The 14903-nt window shown below is 37.4% G+C and overlaps 1 long non-coding RNA gene across 1 annotated transcript; it reads left to right on the forward strand.

The window, feature by feature from the left end:
- The first annotated feature begins 12848 nt into the window (after window positions 1–12848).
- LOC128127163 (uncharacterized) lies at window positions 12849–13187 on the forward strand. The gene is made up of 2 exons (XR_008225235.1): window positions 12849–13007; window positions 13091–13187. It is a non-coding gene; the product is annotated as an uncharacterized LOC128127163 (long non-coding RNA).
- The last annotated feature ends 1716 nt before the right edge of the window (window positions 13188–14903 follow it).

The raw sequence follows: 14903 nt of genomic DNA on the forward strand, positions 1-14903 counted from the left end.
CGCCCTCTGCCACGACGTGGCACTCAAAAAATGGCCCTATAAATAGATTTCAAGGGCTCCGAGTTCAATTGCTCAGTTCTCTTCTTTCTCGCGTCGAAACTCTGCGTTTAAGCCCCCAAAGCCCTCCTGAAGCCCCAGTTTTCACCTTCAAGTTCCGAAGAAAGGTTTTGTGTTCCCGAGACTCCTGAGAAAATCAACTTTTCCAAGTTGAGGTTTTGCTCGATTATCATCTCGCTTTCTTCGATCTATCAAGTGAGTTCATACCCCTATAAACTACACTTTCAAATGTTTATCAATGCTTTTTATACATTTTTAAGGGGGGGGGGGGGGGAATACAAGTAAACACACGGTTATTATCGTGTGTAACATAAAGTTTCACTATATACTCTTTTCTATCAAGTGAATAATATGTGATTCATAACTACTAAATGGGAACATTCGTATGCAATATATATTCTCGATAACATCTTGTCTTTTGGAAATAAAACATGTTTATATATGTATATACAAATCAAACACTTTATTTATACTTTAAGTATATGTGATCATTTATGTGACTTTAAATGTTATACTTCACATAACAAGTGAGCATTACACTAGGATTTACTATACAAAAGAAACACACATTTTGAAAAACTATAATAGGTATAGTTTCCGAGGAAATCATGAACATTTAGATACTAGAAACACTATATCAAAGAGATACTGTCATACCCCAAAACCGGAATGGCGGAAACGTTCGGGGGTGGAGGACGTCATGTCAAGTATCACGAGATATGTATATGGTAAGCAAGTAATGAACAACCATTTCATTTAGAAAGAAAGTGTTTACAATGTATGTGTTCAGAAAACATAGAAGTCATAAACAAATAACAAAACAAGACTTGAAGCTATAATGCCCATCTTCTGAAGTCCTAGCACGAGCACCTGTCTAATAGTCTCCTGAGAATACAAGTTATTTGAAAGAGTTGATCAGCAATTAAGCTGGTGAGTTCATAAGATTTTAGTGAAGTGAGTAAGCTGTAAAAATGTGGTTGAAAATGTATATGTAAAGTACTGTAAGCTGTAAGGTGTTGTTTTTTAAAGTTTGCCTGTTCCTCTAGAAAATCATATATTTCCTACTAAAAATGGGAGTTGAGTAAAATGACACTACAAGCCTTTCTATGCGTAATCAGTGGGTACACGTTATATATACTTGGAGTAAACAAACAATTGATTATGCGCATCTGCCCTCAGCCTACAACCCGACGGGGTACAGTAAGTAAGGCGGATAGCACATATTCCATTGGTTATTAGATCGTTGTCATATATAACCTTGGGGTATTCACTTGTTACTCATGGAGTTATTTGTAATGGTTCTTTTTTGTCTAATGGAGAGTTTCTTTTAAGAAAACCTATATTTCTTATAATAAAATATTGACTATGGTGATTACTTTTATAATAGCTTTGTTTATACTGCTATATATAATTTGGTATCGGGTAGATAATAGATTGGGTGACCTCGGTGTAAACCCACATCCAACGGGAACAGGACGTATAACGAAGAACACACATCCTATTAGCTGTCGGATATTAGTTTTATATATAAACATGGTGTATAAACTAAGGTATTATAGAGTTACCTCATTTAAAGTCTTTAAAACTGTACTGGCTTAATAAAATGGATTAAGCCCTTAACTGGGAAATCACTAGTTTTGTATATCCAAAAGTACTGACTTTGAAACGAAAGTTTTGTACTAGAAAAACTGTGCATTGACTCTGTGTCCTATGACCTGATCCATACCTGGTACCCTTATGATGACTTAATGTATACTAGGCATAAATATATATATATATAGATTCGGATAGATAATAGATTGGGTGACCTCGGTGTAAGCCTACATCCAACGGCAACAAGACGTACAACGAAGAACACACATCCTATTAGTTGTCGGCATCTACTTAACATATATGTATCCTATAGTGTATACATTACGGAATCATAAGGTTAGCATCATGGTCCTAACTTTTAAAATTAGCCTTCTACCAAGACTCGATTGTTTTGAAAGCAGTCTTCTACCAAGACCGTACTGTTTTGAAAGCAGTCTTCTACCAAGACTCTACTGTTATGAAATCAGTCTTCTACCAAGACTCTACTGTTTTGAAAGCAGTCTTCTACCAAGACTCTACTGTTATGAAAGCAGTCTTCTACCAAGACTCTACTGTTCCTTTGTCAACTGTAAAGTACATTCTCCCTAGTTTATAACCTACCTCGATTAGAGAATAGATCAACCTTCAAGTGTTACTGACACTTTATGAAAGTAATGGGAGAAAGTGAGTACCCTGATGTCGTTTATAATGACATACGGTGGTACTATCAACCTAAAAACATAAGTGTGTTTTATTACGGTCATAATGTGAAAGCTAGAACCCCTACTAACCCGCTCTCATGTATAGAGATTGAGGGAACCAAACGCGACCCGAGCAAATCCATGCAATCCGTGTAATTCACATTAAAGTTAGATCCTGTCTGCGTGTTATCATGCTATAGAAAATTTACTTGTTTGTTATGTTCTGTTCTGGTATTGTTTGATTCTCTTCACTATTTGTTCTGTTCTGTTCTATTTTGTTCTGTTAAGTTCTGTTCTGTTATGTGTGTGCTTCATTGTACTAGAAGTAATGAATAGCATTCTCCTAACTATACCTATAATAGTTTACTAATTCTCTAACTGGACTGTTACTGAAAAGACTCATTTATCTACAAAGTTATGCTTATACTTTAAAATGGAGTTTTGTATAACTATAAAGTAACATAGCCTCTAGAAGTGTTTTTATAATGTTTTAACAACTTATAAATAACATAAGTAACATTTTGTAAGAATGATGAACAACAAATAATTACACAATTATCATTGTGTTCAACTTCTATTCCCCCCCCCTCCTTAAAACAATTAAAATAGTTAAAAGATTCATTACGGGGTATGAACTCACCTGATGTGGGTGACTCAAACGGGTATGTGCGTACGGATGAGAAGTTCCACGAATGAAGTTCCGAGACACAATAAGTCCTAAATGACATTTAAGGACACATATTGACATAAATATAGTGGTTACAACCACTATATGAAAGGAAACACCTTCCGGGACTAGGAAACACCTTAACCAAGTGTTGGAATCACATGTGATTCAACCTAGGAGGGTACAAAGGCACTTAAATGAGTTTACTACCATGAGTTCACGGCCCAAGGGAGTTTACGGCCGTGAAATCATGGTTACTCATGGGTTATTGCTTGTTTGAAGTCTAGGGAATTATTTAGGAACATTAGCGCTTGCCTAGGGTGAGAAATACCACCTTCTTTAGAGTTTTTGAGGTGTTCACGGCCCAAATGAGTTTACTACCGTAAACGCATGGCCAAATATGTTTATGAGGGTCCTAAAGGTCATAAAGAAGCATTCTAAATTCATGCCTAAGCCCTTGGAAGTGTTTGTGGCATCAAAACACCTCTATTTTGAGTTTACAGCCCAAAGACCATTTTGGCTGGAGCTTGCAGCCATAAAAACTTATGGGAGATGATATTTTGGTTGTTTTGGGTCCTAAACACATCTAGGTAAAGTTCTATGCTTGTCTCTTGGGCTATGGAAGGCATTTAGGGCATTTTGGCACCCTAAAATGGAGTTCACGGCCCAAGAACTTCCTTGGCCGTGAACTCATTTTTGGTCCTTGATTTTAATTGATTTTGATGCCTAAACATGTCAAGGTTTGTCCCATGTTTGGTTTCCAAGGTCTAGGGGTCATTGGGCACACTTTGGCCCTTGAAATGGAGTTTACTCCCCAAGGTGTTCTTGGCCGGTAAACTCACAGATCTTGGTGTTTTCCTATGATTTCTAGTGTATTAAGCATATATAAAGATTTAAAACAACACTATATAGAAGTACTCATGTTCCGGAACAAAAGTCCGAAGATCCTTGCGAGAGAATTTGGCTTTTCTCTAGTTGGAATTGTAACTAATGAATAATTTGGTTCAGAATCCTATATATAGTCTTGGGATTTTTGGCAGAAAATATTTTATTCCTGGAAAGAACTCTAATATCATAGATTTTTGGAATAACAGAGTTGCACAAGACCCAAGTGCAACCTCTCTCCTGATATCTCCTTAAGTGTAAATTCTGAGTTGCTCGAACTTGTCCCAAAAGTTTGAAAGTTAGCAGAAACAGACTTGGCTTCTATTGAAGTGGAAATTTTTGGGTTGTCACATCATCCCCCCGTTAGAATGAATTTCGTTCCGATATTAGCTCTCTTAGCATTACTACTAGGGTTGCGCTCCTCTAATTTGCGGAATACTCACTCGTAGACCTGGCAAGTTGCCCTAGTGTTCTTGATAGGATTCATACTTGGTCCATCTATCATTACCTCGTGTATACAAGCCGTATATAATTAGGATTAGTAGGACTGTCGGATGTGCGACTCCGTTCTAGGTCCACAACTCAACGGAGAACAGGAGATAGGGCAGAAACACACATACTAGATCTGCGTAATCATACTCATATACCACCCTCGCGTATACACTAAATAATAATAGGCGGGCTGTATTCGTCCTTAGCCTCTGTGCTAGAACTTGGTCTGCTGGACGAGTGGTATGTCGTTACGGTCTGCGGACGTCTGTTGATAAGGCTTCGGAGGACAAAGCACTCTTCGCACGAGTACTTCGGGGTTTGCAATGCAAAAGATAAAGTTTAGGTTTAGGTCGGACCTTTTATACGAATGACGAAAGTTTTGAGAACTTGCCTATCGAGGAGATAGAATCATATGAACTCAGTATGGTGAGGACCACGCCAACTCATGACGAAAGGAAAACAACGGACTCTATACTGAACAAAGTTTTGGTCAAATGAAAGAAACGTTTGATAAACGACGATGTATCCTTGGTATGATTTGTATTGTACTTCTAGTATGCTCAACAATGTACTCCTTGTAACTGATCTCGAGTTTCCTGTTTTCTATTTTGAAATCAACACTCCTATGTATCGTACCGCTATGTGCGCATACATACAAATAAAAGTGATTTAATAACTGAAAGGATACTTTTATACTATGATCCCCCATGGTACCACTACCATCGCCCGTCATATACAAGTTGCGAATACTTAAGATGATTCAGGCAGTCGACTGAGCATCTCTGCCTCAAATCCTCAACCAATTAAGGAAAGGGATCTAAGCGGAGTCACCCACTCTAAGTCTGCAACCTCTCAGTTGCGCACAACCCTGATGTATATGGTGAGCCATAATAGCTTCTCTAAGGGATCCTTTAGTTCTCCTGAATATTACGACCTATTTCAACATGTGGGTTGTTATTGTTACTTTTAAGTGTTATCCCCAAATCTTAATCTTATATGAATATAAATTAATTTTTAAAAGTAAATACTATTTTGAAAACGTACCACTACTCGTTGACGACTCCGGGGTAGATTCTCCTGCGGTGATCATCAGAATACGTCCATCCGCGCCTGAGTTCCTGATTATCGGGCAGTCCCTCTAACGGTGTCCAATCTCACCATAGCCATAGTAGGCTTGGTTTTCTTCAGTTCCGAGGACTTGGGAGATCGGTTGAGCCGGTGCCCTGCAGTAACGGACTGTGTGTCCCTTTTTGTGGCAGTTCAGACATTGCATTTCTCGGCACACTCCAGTGTGGTGAAAGTTGCACTTTCCACACTTTGGAAGGTTTCCAGCATAACGACTGGCAGATGCTGAAGCAGCAGGCGTCGTAGCGGCGTACATAGTACTCGCTTGTTGCTCTTGCCGGATGTCTTGTGTTGTTCGATTCTTCTTTCTCTTGTTCTCCGACTCTTGATTATAGTCCTCTTCCCTTGATGACTCGGGAATAGGGACTTTTACGCTGTGGCGGACTCCATGATCGATGAGTCGCTGAGCCAAGCGTTTAGCACTATCGAACGTGGCTGGGTTAGAAGATAACACATTTCCTTGGGTCGGAGCAGTCAGACCCCAAATGTATCTCTTTATCTTCTTCTTTTCCGAGGTAATCATCCCGGGGCATAGAGCTGCTAGTTTGCTGAACCGGTCCGTGTAGGTCACTATGTCTGAGTCGACCATAGTGAGATCCCACAGCTCTTGTTCCAGTTTTTGAATCTCGCCTAACGGGCAATATTCTTCCCGCATTTACTCCTTTAGGTTTTCCCAACCTATGGAGTTTGTCACTGATAGGGTCAGTGACTTAACATGGTTGTTCCAACATGTTAGGGCCTTGCCATCGAAGGTGCAGGCAGCAAACTTCACTTTGCTTCCTTCGGGGCGTAAACAGATTTCGAAGACCGACTCTATTTTCTCGAACCATTGTAGGAGGGCAATGACTCCTTCAGTCCCTTTAAAGGACAGTGGTTGACATCTGGTGAAGTCCTTGTAGGAGAACTCTCCCTGGCGCACAGGGACCTCACCTTGAGTAGAATCGGTAGGTGCTTCGCCTCCACCTGTATTGGTGGAGTGATATTGTGCCATGGCTGTTGCCACAGCCTCGGCCACTGCAGCATTCAAAGTTGCTGCATCAATTTGTGGAGAAGGTATGGGAGTTATCGGAGTAGCATGTCTGGGTGATCTGCGAGGAGGCATCTTTGCTAAAAGAAAACAAAGATGAGACGGAATAAGTCTATAGCAACAGACACAAGCCGAAAGATGAAAAGACAAAGTTATCCTAGTTCTGGATGTATCGGGTCCTGACTTCCACAGGTTTCTAGAAATTATTCGTAAATGAGTCTATACCAAATAAACTCTATGAATTTTAAATAACTATCCTCGAATGAATATCTGTTTCCTGAATAACTGTTACTAATTGCATGTAAGAAAATAATTCTAACACATGTAATGTGAGCAGTGTTTCCACTCGCTCGCTAAATTAACATAGTTAATATTTATTAGTGTGACGCGTAAGACGTTTTTGGTTACTTCGGCTGATCTTTCCTTGAAATCTTCTCATTGGTTTGTCCTTGTTCCTCCTGAACTCTTCTGTTGTCTACTAAGAGGAAGTGGTTACGTTTATCCGGGCTTGTCGTGCGAGAATGAAAGTGACTAAAGAACCTATGAGCTTTAAGGTAACTTTATGGGGTGATCCTTACGGAATCTTCCTATAATTATACTAGGTATACCAGTTGGTATTGTATATAATTGAAGATCAAATATACCTTCGAACAATTGATCCCACCTCAACACTACTTCCTTAAAAGGAATGGATAGCAAAGCGTCGATCATAGATTCTATGTCTATAAGATCTTGATTATATATAAAACTTTATGAATATACCTTGTAAGATTATAGAACTATCCTCAAGGGTCTTTTAAGTTATCACATAAGTTATGTATCTGGACTAAAATACTCCTATAGTATCCTAACGTAATGTACTTGGTATGATCTAAAATCGTTATCGCGTTATAGTATCATAGAATACTCCCATAGTACTCTAAATCTAACTGTACTTGTTCTGGCGTTCTCTTGACTGGTGTTCTGGTAAGTTTTAACCCTGTTGCAACACCACATCATTCCCAAACACATGTTGGTCACATCTCGAATGAATATAGTTGATCAGGCTATATTGATCCTAGCTATGATTACATAACTGTTCAGGTTGACGAAAGTGTCCAACCTCTAAATACTTTTAGTTCTGTTCTCCTCGTGATCCTAGTTCTATCATGTACATGTATGAGCAAGTAGGTATATTTTTATAACTTGAAGTTATACTCTAAAATATATCATTATCCAGAGCACTTAAGCCCCATTGTATTTACAGACGTATATCTTTTATCGGTTGATATACTTAGTTCACTATAAACAATGCTCTGATACCAATCTGTCACACCCCAAAACCGGAACGGCGGAAACGTTCGAGGGTGGAGGACGTCATGCCAAGTATCACGAGATATGTATATGGTAAGCAAGTAATGAACAAACATTTCATTTAGAAAGAAAGTTTTTACAATGTATGTGTTCACAAAACATAGAAGTCATAAACAAATAACAAAACAAGACTTGAACCTATAATGCTTCATCTTCTGAAGTCCCAGCACGAGCACCTGTCTAATAGTCTCCTGAGAATACAAGTTATTTGAAAGAGTTGATCAGCAATTAAGCTGGTGAGTTCATAAGATTTTAGTTATGTGAGTAAGCTGTAAAAATGTGGTTGAAAATGTATATGTAAAGTACTGTAAGCTGTAAGGTGTTGTTTTGTAAAGTTTGCCTGTTCCTCTAGAAAATCATATATTTCCTACTTAAAATGGGAGTTGAGTAAAATGACACTACAAGCCTTTCTATGCGTAATCAGTGGGTACAAGTTATATATACTTGGAGTAAACAAACAATCGATTATGCGCATCTGCCCTCAGCCTACAACCCGACGGGGTACAGTAAGTAAGGCGGATAGCACATATTCCGTTGGTTATTAGATCGTTGTCATATATAACCTTGGGGTATTCACTTTTTACTCATGGAGTTATTTGTAATGGTTCTTTTTTGTCTAATGGAGAGTTCCTTTTAAGAAAACCTATATTTCTTATAATAAAATATTGACTATGGTGATTACTTTTATAATAGCTTTGTTTATACTGCTATATATAATTTGGTATCGGGTAGATAATAGATTGGGTGACCTCGGTGTAAACCCACATCCAACGGGAACAGGACATACAGCGAAGAACACACATCCTATTAGCTGTCGGATATTAGTCTTATATATAAACATGGTGTATAAACTAAGGTATTATAGAGTTACCTCACTTAAAGTCTTTAAAACTGTATTGGCTTAATAAAATGGATTAAGCCCTTAACTGGGAAATCACTAGTTTTGTATATCCAAAAGTACTGACTTTGAAACGAAAGTTTTGTACTAAAAAAAATGTGCATTGACTCTGTGTCCTATGACCTGATCCATACCTGGTACCCTTAGGATGACTTAATGTATACTAAGCATAAATATATATAGATTCGGGTAGATAATAGATTGGGTGACCTCGGTGTAAGCCTACATCCAACGGGAACAAGACGTACAGCGAAGAACACACATCCTATTAGCTGTCGGCATCTACTTAACATATATGTATCCTATAGTGTATACATTACAGAATCATAAGGTTAGCAACATGGTCCTTACTTTTAAAAGTAGCCTTCTACCAAGACCCGATTGTTTTGAAAGCAGTCTTCTACCAAGACCCTACTGTTTTGAAAGCAGTCTTCTACCAAGACTCTACTGTTATGAAATCAGTCTTCTACCAAGACTCTACTGTTTTGAAAGCAGTCTTCTACCAAGACTCTACTGTTATGAAAGCAGTTTTCTACCAAGACTCTACTATTCCTTTGTCAACTGTAAAGTACATTCTCCCTAGTTTATAACCTACCTCGATTAGAGAATAGATCAACCTTCAAGTGTTACCGACACTTTATGAAAGTAATGGGAGAAAGTGAGTACCCTGATGTCATTTATAATGACATACGGAGGTACTATCAACCTAAAAACATAAGTGTGTTTTATTACGGTCATAATGTGAAAGCTAGAACCCCTACTAACCCGCTCTCATGTATAGAGATTGAGGGAACCAAACGCGACCCGAGCAAATCCATGCAAGCCGTGTAATTCACATTAAAGTTAGATCCTATCTGCGTGTTATCATGCTATAGCAAATTTACTTGTTTGTTATGTTCTGTTCTGGTAATGTTTGATTCTCTTCACTGTTTGTTCTATTCTGTTCTGTTATGTTATGTTCTGTTCTATTAAGTTCTGTTCTGTTCTGTGTGTGCTTCATTGTACTAGAAGTAATGAATAGCATTCTCCTAACTATACCTATAATAGTTTACTAATGCTCTAACTGGACTGTTACTGAAAAGACTCATTTATCTACAAAGTTATGCTTATACTTTAAAATGGAGTTTTGTATAACTATAAAGTAACATAACCTCTAGAAGAGTTTTGAAATGTTTTAACTACTTATAAATAACATAAGTAACATTTTGAAAGAATGATTAACAATAAGTAATTACACAATTATCATTGTGTTCAACTTGTATTCCCCCCCTTAAAACAATTAAAATAGTTAAAAGATTCATTACGGGGTATGAACTCACCTGATGTGGGTGATTCAAACGGGTATGTGCGTACGGATGAGAAGTTCCACGAGTGAAGTTCCGAGACACAATAAGTCCTAAATGACATTTAAGGAAACATATTGACATAAATATAGTGGTTACAACAACTATATGAAAGGAAACACCTTCCGAGACTAGGAAACACCTTACGAGACTAGGAAACACCTTCCGGGACTAGGAAACACCTTAACCAAGTGTTGGAATCACATGTGATTCAACCTAGGAGGGTATAAAGGCACTTAAATGAGTTTACTACCATGAGTTCACGGCCTAAGGGAGTTTACAGCTGTAAACTCATGGTTACTCATGGGTTATTGCTTGTTTGGAGTCTAGGGAATTATTTAGGGACATTAGCTCTTGCCTAGGGTGAGAAATACCACCTTCTTTGGAGTTTTTGAGGTGTTCACGGCCCAAATGAGTTTACTACCGTAAACTCATGGCCAAATATGTTTATGAGGGTCCTAAAGGTCATAAAGAAGCATTCTAAATTCATGCATAAGCCCTTAGAAGTGTTTGCACTACAAGAAAAATCCTTTAATGACACGCAATTTATGACGCGCATGAATTTACGGTATGCAAAAGTGTGTGATGTAAAAATAATGTCATCTCTCCAAAATTTTGAAGGATTTAGGGCGCGTATTTTTGCGCGCCCTAAAATTTGTGTTATAAAAAAATAAAAATAAAAACACGGAGGGCACCCATCATAATAGGCGTGTCGTGTAAGTACGTCGCTTTATAATTCTTGAACGCGCCTCCGTACTATTTATTTTATCAAAAAATCTAAGGGATCATTCTAGGGTTCTTTTTCAAGATGGGAGTGCTCTCTGTAAACCTTTGTCCCCATTGAAACTCTAAGATCGGAATCCTGATTTCTACGATCTACGAACCTTTGTCCCTATTGAAACCCTAAGATCGGAGCTGCAGTCTCATCTTTCATCCCTTAAACATGAACTATTAAAGCTAATTAACTGAGATTATGATGTGGGGTTGGCGAAAGGGAGTGAGAAGCGAGGGTAAAGTAGATCTCGGTCCTTGGGTCGGTCGCGAAGGGCGTTAACAGTCGCCGATCGAGGGGTGTTTGCAATCGGTGGGGTGCTAGACAGCAAGGATCGATGGAAGGAAGAAAAGGTTCGATGATAAATTGTTTGGTTCTTGGAGCTCAACGCAGAAGGTATTTCTGTTTCTTTTTTTTTTCTGGTTCGATCGGTATCAACTCACGAAAGAGGATGAAGGACTTTTGGTCCTCTGCCATTGTCTGATCAAGAAGAGGAAATCATTGAAGCAGAAAAGCTACAATTCAAAGAGCAAATACGTTGTAGAAAATCAAACCCGTGTTCTTATTTATTTATTTATTTGTTATTTCTGAATAAGAATGTTGAAGATAAAGGGGCATTTTTGGTTTGATATTTGACTAGAAAAAAATAGATTTAATCAATAAATTTAGATGGTGTTTTTAGTTCTGCTGTTTTACAGAGAATGAAAGAAGAGAATCAGTAGCGCTTTACAAGAAGAACACCTCCAATGGAGGTGTTCCTGACTGGAATGAAGAAGAAGAATGAAGGAAATGGGTGCTGTGTTTTTCATGATTCATTGACAGATCTACTTGAGGAAAGAAAACATGTTTCCTTTTAGTTTTAACTCATTGCTTCAAATCCGTTTATTTTTTCAGAGGTTGTGAGGGTTTCAAGTATGCTGCCAAATCAAGGGTTTATGAGCTTGATAGACTGCGCCATGAAGTCCAAGTCCTATGGCATCTTCAAAACTTATGTCAAATGTTCCTGGGAGTCAGATTAGTGGCTGGAATGGTCTTCCAGCAGAGGTACTTGTGTATTTCAATTTACTCTTTTTCTTATTATGTCTTATTAATCAATAATACTTTGTTTTAAGATATAAATTCAAGTTCATGGTATATGTGTATGATTATATAAGCCTCAAAAAACACTATCTTCTGTTTCTTTACTTCTTGCCTATTCTAACATTGATTTTTTGTGGACCTGATTATTCATTATGTTCCAAAAACACAGAAAAATTGCCCCTATCTTCTCTCATTTTTACTCTGTTTTCGCTGTGTGAAACAGGGCATGATCCAACAGATATATGTGTAGTTAAGTTTTTGGAAGCACAATGAATAAGTTACAGAAGAGGACCATAATGCTGTATGGAAAGGTAAAGTCCAGTTTCCTAAGCTTTTGGATAATTAACAAAATAAAAAAGTTGGCTTAATTAGGGTGAAAAAAGCTTATTTTAATGATATTAACATATGAAACAATTGGTTCTGTATTTCTTTTGATCTTGTTTTATAATTTGTCTAATTTAACATCAAGTTTTAGTGAAGTTGAATCGAACAAGGATTGAAAGTTGAAAAAGATATAGCATGTTATGCAGGTATAGCATTTTTAGATAAAGATTCCCTTTTTGTTGTGCTTGTTGTTCTCCCTGAATCAACATCTAAAACTCACAACACCGCTGGAAGTGGAACTGGGAATGGGGAAATCCTACTATTCAATGTTGAACACCCTGTTCCTATTGCTTCATGGTTTGTCAAAAAGGTAAAAAAAACAACAAACAACATTCTCATAATGTTCACTACTAAATTATACGAGCTATCTAACCACAAATCAACAATGATAAATGAACATACATGAACCTGTGTGGTTAGGTTATGTTTGAACCCCAGTTAAGTTACCCCCCAGTCACCATAATAATGTATGTATCATGTATGTGCAGGCAAAGGGAGGGGGGGTTGCATTTATCCAAAGAAGCAGAAGCAGTAGAGAATTGGTTGCATATGTAAATGGTGATCATGAGTATGCTATTTTTAACCCAAATAGCCAAGAAGAGGAAGAGACATATGAACGTAAATTTAAGGACACAATGGAACAGGGGACATGTATGACTTGGTCAAAGGACCATCCATTTTTATATAATTAGTAGAAAGAATATAATATGCAGTTTTTTTTAAATGTTGAATAGGGCATCATATTGGGGGGTATGCGTCCATGTATGGGGAGCTACCTGAGCTGAAGATGAGGAGGAAAGCAATTTAAGCATCTGTTGCAAAGAGTGTGATGTGGGTTTCAGAGAGGCCATGGGAGACGATATTCATAGTCTTCCACCTCTCACCAAACTGTTTTCTGCTTTTCTGGAATTGTTAATGGAGAAAATATATATTCAAAAATACAACCCAATGAAGGGTATGTAGATGAGTAGCTTAGCTAGGGATGCTATTGGGATCACCCACTCTACAAGGATGATTTGTCAGCACCATTAGTAGAACATAAACAAGCTCTTGATTCTCAAGAAAAAGGTTAGACTTCAAATAGTACAAAAGACTATTTGTAAGTTTGTAGTATCTATAAAATGATGCTATTGAAATGTACTAAAAAACTTGGTACAAAAGACTATAAGTAATTCTCTCCCCCCCCCCCTTATATATCCAGACAAAATCAAGAAACCAAAGAATAAAGAAGTGATCCCTATGAAAACTGAACATGTAGAAGGAATTTCTTCAGAAAAACAGAGGTATTTTAAAATTTTAATATCATTTCATTTGTTGGATTTCATTTATACCATATTTTAATATTCCATGTTATTGATATGATAAACAGGGTTGCAAGGACAGTTGTAATTGAGATTCTTTAACATTGTTCACTAGCCTTCTAACCTTTCTCTGGATAGACATCGACTCCAAGGTAAGAATAGATTTGTTACATTACTTTATACAATCCTATCATCGATTAGGTTTAATTTCATTTTCCATGCTCTGATTCTCATTTATTCATAAAGAAAATTTATGCATTCTATCCATTCGATGAAATGCCTGACTTAGATTAAACAATTCTAGAATCAAAATAAGAATTGTTAATGTCTTTAAAATAAACGTATCAAAAGCATCTTCCTTCATGTTTTTTGAAAAACATATTGGAAGAAAAATTAAATAAACAAATATAAAAAAACGTTTTTCCATGGTTTCCTAATACTGAGAAGTACTTGCTGAAGACTTTTTACATCCGGTAAACTGCTTGCCTTTAGCAGGTTCAGAAGCCAGGTTCGTAAGAAGGGCTGCCTTTTTAAAACATAATCTATGGATCACACCGTATGCTTGTGGTGAGGATTTCCCCGAAAGAGAATTTCCCAACCAAAACTCGTGTGTTGGTGAAGGTCTGGCTTCATGGGTCCAGCAAAATCGATCTCTTGAAGAAACCGACATTGTTCTCTGGTGACTAAGTATATTTCCTTGTTTTTTTTTAATCAGGTTGTGCATGCTTTTCGTACAATATTTTCTTATATGAAAATTTGCAGGTATGTATTTGGGATAACTCATGTTCCTAGGTTGGAAGACTGGTTTGTGATGCAAGTGGAACGGATTGGGTTTATGCTTCAGGTATGTATGTTTTTAATTAGTTATGTATGTTTATTTTATTTACAAAAAACTAAAAAATATATATAAATGTTTTGGTTTCGCAGCCACATGGGTTCTTTAACTGCTCTCCTGTAGTGGATGTTCCCCCTAGTCCTAGAGCTTGTGAGTCAGATGTGAAGGAGGGCCATGTGAAAGAGACGATTGCCACCAAGTTGGTTTCAAATGGGTTGATAGCCATGCTTTGAACATCCATTCACATGTTTGATTTGTAAGATAATGTTGTGCGAATATGAATGAGTACAATCGTTGTTTGCTTTTTAAATTTCCAGATTTCAGAACACTTAGTTGCTCAACTATCTATCTTGATGAACAAGCTACCATATATGTATATGATAATAAATTTTGGTATCAGAAATGTTTGGG

The sequence above is a fragment of the Lactuca sativa genome, chromosome 7, assembly GCF_002870075.4.
Source record: "Lactuca sativa cultivar Salinas chromosome 7, Lsat_Salinas_v11, whole genome shotgun sequence".
Lineage (NCBI taxonomy): Eukaryota > Viridiplantae > Streptophyta > Magnoliopsida > Asterales > Asteraceae > Lactuca > Lactuca sativa.